At 45.1% G+C, this 8,026-nt stretch overlaps 1 pseudogene across 1 annotated transcript in view; it reads right to left on the minus strand.

The window, feature by feature from the left end:
* The window catches only part of LOC309544696, a 63,086-nt pseudogene extending 55,858 nt beyond the window's left edge, over nt 1-7,228 (minus strand). Inside the window, exon 1 of the transcript in view lies at nt 6,251-7,228. The product of the transcript in view is annotated as an uncharacterized misc_RNA (transcript). The remainder of the gene's footprint in view (nt 1-6,250) is intronic.
* Between the last annotated feature and the right edge of the window lie 798 nt (nt 7,229-8,026).

Raw genomic sequence — 8,026 nt, forward strand, 5'->3', positions numbered from 1 at the left:
GGGGGTTGTAAGTAGTTCCAAACTGCAAAGTCCCCATACACCACCCAGTTTTCTTAAAAAAAAAGAAAGCAGTAAAATCTTTAAGACTACATTCTGAGCCTTGATGGTCCTATACAGAGAATACAGGTTACCACTTACTTGCAGTAATGGCTGCCAACAAACTAGCTTTGCCCAAGCTATATATCTCTCACCTCCTTCTAGCTCTACCAGGGAAGACTGCCACTTAACCCTTGTGACCCTTAACCACAACAGCCAGTCAGGGAAACAACAAGAGGCCACATCCATTCCCTACCCTGCAGAGAAGTGGCTGGTGACATGAAATATAGGGTGGGCAGGATGTGGCACCACATTATGTGACACTTTGTCCTCTAACACCAAAAGAACTGGAAAAAAGTGGTTCCTGAAAATGTTGATGCCTTGACAGGTTTGCTTTGCCACTCCCTGAAACCCAGCTGTCACTTTTCAGACAGTTGGCAGAGGAAGTGAATAGTAAAAGATTTACTCTGACAACTCTCCGATAAATGACAGCTTGGATTCAGGGAGTGGGTAAGCTACTGTATGTCCACATATCTGCTAGTGAACAAAATCGGCGCTAATTCAAATATGTCTCAAACACAATCTAAAAATGCTAAAAATATCTCAAATCAATCGTGCTATATGTAAACAAATGTGAACCAATAATGCTGCAATAATCCTGATGGTGTCCAAATCCATTTGGAAAAAAAAAAAAAAGATATAATGGTAATGCCAGCTGAGATCTCCGGTGGATTGCTGCTGGATTAAAAGGCTGTGCTGCAGTGGAGCTGTGAGAGACACATCCTCTCACATGCCGGACTTGATCTTGGCTCGATTGGTGTACTTGATGTATGTCTTCACAGCGGAGAATCTATATTTGGCCAGATAGTGGAGGAGATCAGTGACTGCTCGCTTCTGGGATCCCACCATCCATCCATTCTGGAATAGTGTCAAAGAGCTTTTGGATTATACACACGTGTTTTTGGTGTGTATTGAGGTAAGCGGCCACTACACACCTATCTGTACTTGAGCGACAAGAAGATTTGTTTTTTGCGTCTTTTTAAATTGACCACCAAGTTTGATGTCATATTGGAAGACTTCTCTCCACACATAGGATTTGTGTTTCAGCTCGATTTATTTTGGACATTTATTTGAACTTTTTGCACACCGTCATTTACCATTATATCTCCACTTGCACCATATATATATGGATCTGGACACCGGCAAGATTATTGCAGCATTATTAGTTCACATTTGTTTACATATAGCACGATTGATTTGAGATATTTTTAGCATTTTTAGATTGTGTTTGAGACATATTTATTTGAATTAGCACATTGTTATTTCACTGTGGGGACACCGATTAAGATTGGCAGCTTTTTCTGTTTCATTCACCATTCACGTTACCTATTTTTGATATATCACTATTGTTATTTAGAGTCAGATCCCTCTGGTAGCGCATTGGTCCTCGTTTTTCACTTTTGTCCACATATCCACAGTCCTAATCTGTCACAGGGCTAGCTCCAACCAAGTTTTCCTTTCCCCTGCCTTTTCACACGAGGAGCAATACATTCAGAAGGCTTGCTACTGCCAGTCAGAACTATGCTGGCATGGGCGGGCAAATAAATCAGAGGAAAGGTAATCAGCCAATCAATCTTGTGTCAGCAGATTTGGTTGCGACTTTTTACCAATGCTGAAGAGAGAAGAGGAAAGAAAGATTTTTTTTTCTTCCAGCTGAACCTGCTTCCTCTATGATTACCACTTTGGAAATAGTTGTGCCAGTAATTGGAATTATGAAGGAATGCTAAGAATAATTTATGAAAACCAGTGACTCCGATGTATCAGATTGGATTTACTATGCAAACATATACATTATGACTCTTCACACAACCCAAAGACCAGATGAACTTTGCTAAGTAGTTTTCATTTTTAATGCTGTTTATTTTACTTTTGATTATTGTATATTTTGTAATATTTTTGTGTAAATATTTTCTTGTATAGTTTTCTTTCATTAAAACATTGTTTTGGAGCACTCTCTCATAAAAGCTGCTGAGTTACGCTTGTCCTCTGGAACTGCCCTGACCTTGCAAACATCTCGACCCATCTGACACTCTAGGTTCAGACACGATTTTGCCAAACACTGTTCAGTAACCTTGTCACAAACAGTAGCCAGCATAAAATAAAGGCAATGAAAATGGATTTTAATAAACACTGTTCTACTGAGTACTTCAAAGTGGTTCATGTCAATTATAGAAACAATCAGCTTGCAGCAGTATAAAGTTAGATAATGTTTTAATGTAATCAGAGTTAATACAGGTAACAATGCATAGGCAGATGAAAAAACAATGATAGTGAACCACTGGTTTAAGCAATATGGATTCTAGTGGCGCTTTCTAAGGGTGCAGCACTGGCTGTGGAAGGGAAGCCTGCCACCAATGAAGTCTCCCCACAGCCATCGATGCAGTACTAAGAAGGAAGGTAATAGTTCTCCATGGGTAGAGGAGAGGGCCCTGGGTGGGTGATAGATATCTGTATAGGGAAAGTTCAGTTCGTGTTTGAAGCTGTATCTTCTGCTGGCAATTGTTTTGGGCCATTTAACACTTGAAGTTTAGGTGCTGGTGACCATGTATGAAAAAGAATAAAGGCTGGGCAAACTGCCTTATCACCAATCCTGACTACAAATCAAGTGTGAGAAGGTGGGGTGAGCAGGCTTTGAATTAACAGTAGGATAGAGTAGCACGTGCACTGACCCCCGAAGATGTCCTTGGGCCAAGAGAGCAAGCCTGTCAGTTACAGTCAAATGTATAGGCTATCACAGGCCAGTAGCTATTGCAGTGAATGTTCACATAGAAACCAGCAGGACAATGCACAAATTTCCCCCTGATGGGTGATTTGGGCTCACCTGAGGTACAGGGTCTAAGCGCTAGTCAGTCTTCATCAATGCTCTTAATGGTGGGAATGGGTTTTGTTGCATACTGGTACCAGGTCGCAGTCCTCAGGATCTGCCCACCAGGAGGTGATCAAGCCGGGATCCGGTAGCAGATGCAGCAGGTAGGGATCCAGCAGAAACATAGTCCATAGCCAAAGGCCAGTAACGTGGTTGCAGTTTTGGTTAAGGGGGAAGCATATTCGAAGAACAAACCAAAAGTTGGTAATGAGTGGTAATAAAGATGAGAACTGCAGCAGGAGTGTAAGGAGCAAGCTATTGGCTGCAGAAGAGCACAATAATCTGGCAAGGAGGAAGTGCAAAAGCATGGCTTAAATACAAAGTTAATGGTAGAAGCAAGGAGTTCAAGGTTCATCAGAAAAAAGACAGAAAGTAAAATTGTCTAAGTGATCAGAGAGGAAGCCATCCAGTATCTCAGGTGGCACAGTAAAAAGTGCTACTGCCAAAAGCAAAAAAGGTCCTGGTTCAGATCTGGGTATTGACAGTATATATAAACTTTTTTCTCTCGGCTGAACCTGTGATTCACTCATCTTTGAGAACAGGTGCATATGTGGGTCTGAACCACAGGGAGGCATTACGGAGTTATATGTCCTGTTCACCAATCAGGGTAACAAATCTTCATACCAAACAGCATTGGAATTGGATTTATGGGAGACAGTTGAGGAGGAAATGTGGAAAAAATGGTAGATTATGGTGCACAAGGGTATACTTAACACTTCATTGGTGGAGGCAATGTGTTATCGCGCTGGTACCTTGTCCCGAAAAGGTTGGCCAAATTATATCCTAGTACCTCACCCCTATGTTTTCGGAGATGTGGACAGAAAGGTAAAATGTATCATGTCTGGTAGTTCTGTCTGAAGGTCCAGCGCTTCTGGATCAGGGTGTTCAATCTGATCCATTCAGTGAAGGGACAGAATGTTCCTAGAGGTGCCAAAATGGTGCTGTTTACTGACCTACCGGAGGTGATCACTTATTATTACATGTCAATCTTTCTTGTTTCTTGGTGCCTAGGTGCTGAGAATAATGGGCTCATAGCCTTAGACATGCCCATGAGTCATGTTAATGGGTAGTGCCAGATTATGGGGCCTATAACTTTCTGATACAGTTTTTCTACGTTTAACTGTTCAGGGTTTTTGAGTATATTGGAAATCATATCCTTGTTCTGATACCATTCTAACGATTGTTTAAGTATAAACTTCTGTATGCTCCTTTAAATTTGTAATAAAAATTATTTGAACAAAAGGTGGCCATATTAAAGGGATAAGGATTTAGGCAATGTAGGCAAATGTTGCTGGTGCAGCTTTTCTCAGGGGACAACAGTAATGATCAGGAAAGATTACCTAACCTGCCAGATTATTGTCCCTCCTGAATAGTAATGAGCATACTAAGCAATGTTTGGTTCATTGAAAGTTTGCTAACACTAAGCATAGAGCTGAACCCCTTTAAAGTCTATCGGAGCCGAATCTTGTTATCTTTTTATGGCCTTTTTTAAGACTAAACTGCAAGATTTAGTTCATAAAAGGGTGTGAATACCAGGATACTGCCATTAGGAAATATGAACAAAGGCAACTTTTAAAAAAAACACCTTTTAGTGGGGAACGGGGTCCTTTCATTCGCATCAAAGGACAGCACTAGTCCTCTTTTACATGATTGGACCAATCGGGTCCGCCTGTCCGTTTTTCAGGCAGACACGATCAGGCCACCCATTGTCCTCTATGGGGAGGCGTATGTCAGCAGACATGTGGCGATGATACGTTCGCCATCCATCCAGTGGGTCAGATCAGATGAAAACAGAAAGCCTTCCCATAGAGGAGAGCGAGACTCTGACAGGTCCATCTCTGCACAGTGAGTGGAGACGGACCTGTCATCCACCTGCTCAGCAGAGATCAGCAGAGCAATCCCGCTGAGCAAGCAGAGTCCGTGAAAACAGATCTGTAACGGAGCTCCAATACCCAGCCTAGGTATCTCCGCTGTATAATCCTTGAAGCTGAGGAAGTGCTAAAATATCCAAGGCAAAATCCCCCCAGTAACTGGACGAAACACAGTTCTGAGAGTCAAACTAGACTAAGTTTTATTATTGAAAACACAAGGGAACTACAATCTAGGGAAACCCCTCCCTCTTCGAGCCATCCCACACACAAAACTGAACATCCCATAATAACCTACTCTGGCCAGATAGGAACAATAGAACAATAGACTGCAGGTATTTACCAATAACAAACCCCCACCCATCTCCTGAGGTACACTGCTTCTTCACTCTTCCAACACAAACCACACTCTTAGTGTCCATTCTGCTACACTGCTCCCCCTTAACCATAAGCCGGCATACACAGTCTGATCCATAACGGATCGGCTTGGGGATGTCCGGGGAGTACTCACAGATCATTTTTCCAGTTCAGTTTGTCGCGATAACCCATTAGCATTGCCATTCTGTTGTCCATACAAGTAGGGCTGAAGCTTCTTTTCCCTGGGCAGAAGCTTTCTGCTCAAGTAGGTTACGGGTTGTTCTCTGCCATCTTCTCCAACCTGGCTCAATACTGCTCCCAATGCAAACATTAAAGTGTCTGGACCTCAGAAGGCCAGTAGGTCTCTGTGATGTGGGCCTGGGATCTGGACTGGCAGGAATGCTGAGGGCAACTGGCCTAGGTCGTTCCCCAGTAAGATGTCGGTGGGGAGCTCCCGTATCAACCCCACATCGATCAGACCTGACCCGTCACCCCAATCCAAGTGGACCCTCGCAGTGGGTAGCCGATGTACTGCTCCCCCTGCCATCCGTACCACTACTGAGCCTCCGGTTCGAGCGGCATCTGGGACCAGGTGTCGCTTGACCAAGGTGAGAGTAGCTCCCATGTCTCGGAGACCTTGCGCAGGCTTTCCATTTAACTGGACGGATTGTAGATGGTGCTGTCTGTTCTCCGTAGTGGCTTGCACCAGGTTAGCTTCGTGAAGGGTACCCAATTGCTCCTCGGTGGGTTTGAACCTGGGTACGACTGGGGGAACCTCTGCGGCATAGTAGGGGACCGTTGTCCGTGCTGAAGGGGGTGACCCTGGTCGGATCCCTGCAGCTTGGTTCCTGCTCTGGGTACAGTTTCGTCGATAGTGCCCAAACTGCTTGCACCTGTGGCACTGTACCCCACTGCGGGATGGGTATCTGGGTGTCTGGTGTTTGGAGGAGTTTCGCCCCCTTTGTGGTAGTGGGGGTTCTGTTAGAATCCATGAAGCGTGGTTTCGATTCTGAGTGCAGTCTCTCTGATAGTGCCCAAATTTCTTGCACAAATGGCACTGCACTCTGTTGTGCCCATGGTATAGATTTTCTGGGCGCTTAGGGATTAGTCCTGATCTTTGTGGTGCTGGTGACCCTGGGTTATTGTTCAGCGGTCTGGGGTTTGGACTGAAGCTAATCTGTGATTGCCTGCGGGCATCCTGATATTCATCGGCCTGCCTGGCCGCTTCAGGGAGAGTGGTAGGTTTGCGGTCCCTTACCCACTCCTGTACCCCTGGGTTTAGTCCATTATAGAATTGTTCCAGTAAAATCAGCTGGGTGATCGTTTCTGCTGTGGTTGCCTGACAGGCTTGTAGCCAGGCTTGGGCTGCCCTCTGCATATGGCAAGCCCATTCAGTGTGGGAGTCCTTCTCCTGTTTCTTGGTTTCCCTGAAGCGTCTCCTGTACGCTTCTGGGGTGATGGCATATCTTGCCAAAATCACTTCCTTTACCCGGCTATAGCTTGAGATTTCCTCCTCTGGCACGGCTCTGTAGGCTTCTGCTGCACGGCCTGACATTTTACCAGCTAGGATACGTACCCAGTCTGTCAGGGGTACTTGGTACAGCCTGCATTGCCGTTCAAAATCTTGCAGGAAGCCATCAATCTCTTCCTCTGCTTACACAAACTTTTTAAAAGCTTTATGTGGTACCTTTAATCTTGTCTCTGGTGCCTGTGTAGTAGTTGGCCGTCTCTCCAAGGCACGCTGCTCTGCCAGCCGGAGTTGGTTCTCCCGGTCCTCTCTTGCTGTGATAAAGGCATCCACTTGGGCTAACGTTGCCTGTATCAGCTCTATTGAGGGGTTTTCTCCATAAAACGCTAGCCTGCGTTTCACTTCTTTGTCAAATTCTGTATCCATGGCTTCTGTAGCCATACTGCGTGCCCGATCCTCCTCGGTCAGCTCTGCAATCAGCGTGGCTTTGGTTTTATTGCTGGCTATTTTCCCTCTCGCTTCCAGCAAATCCTTTAACGTGGCTCGTTTTAATCCAGCATAGTTCGTCTCCATTCACACTTCCATTCGTGTAACCGAATTTGTACAAACTGCTTCCTCTTTCTGCAAGGCTTGCATCCCACCGCTTGCCACCAATGTAACGGAGCTCCAATACCCAGCCTAGGTATCTCCGCTGTATAATCCTTGAAGCTGAGGAAGTGCTAAAATATCCAAGGCAAAATTCCCCCAGTAACTGGACGACACACAGTTCTGAGAGTCAAACTAGACTAAGTTTTATTATTGAAAACACAAACACAAGGGAACTACAATCTAGAAAAACCCCTCCCTCTTCGAGCCATCCCACACACAAAACTGAACATCCCATAATAACCTACTCTGGCCAGATAGGAACAATAGAACAATAGACTGCAGGTATTTACCAATAACAAACCCCCACCCATCTCCCGAGGGACACTGCTCCTTCACTCTTCCAACACAAACCACACTCTTAGTGTCCATTCTGCTACAAGATCCGCCCCATGTGAAAGGGGTCTTAAAAATCCACAAATCCTTTAAGGCTCGGTTCACACTTGTGCGATGCGGGAAGGCTGCGAATTCGCAGCCTGTTCCCCCATCGCATCCGCACATCTGGCAGTTCACACTGCCATATGCGATACGCAGGGGGTGTCAATTAAATGTTAACGACACCCCCCAGTTTGATCGCATATCACAGTGCGATCTGACAGTTTGCACAGGATTGGATCGCACAAGTGTGAACCACTGTGCAATCCAATCCTGATGCGGCTGAAAAAAAGGGTCCTGTGCGTCTTTGGTGTGGATACAGTGCGAATTCAGCCATACAAAGTGTATGGC

This window comes from Pelophylax lessonae, assembly GCF_965119305.1.
Source record: "Pelophylax lessonae genome assembly, chromosome: 1".
Classification (NCBI taxonomy): domain Eukaryota; kingdom Metazoa; phylum Chordata; class Amphibia; order Anura; family Ranidae; genus Pelophylax; species Pelophylax lessonae.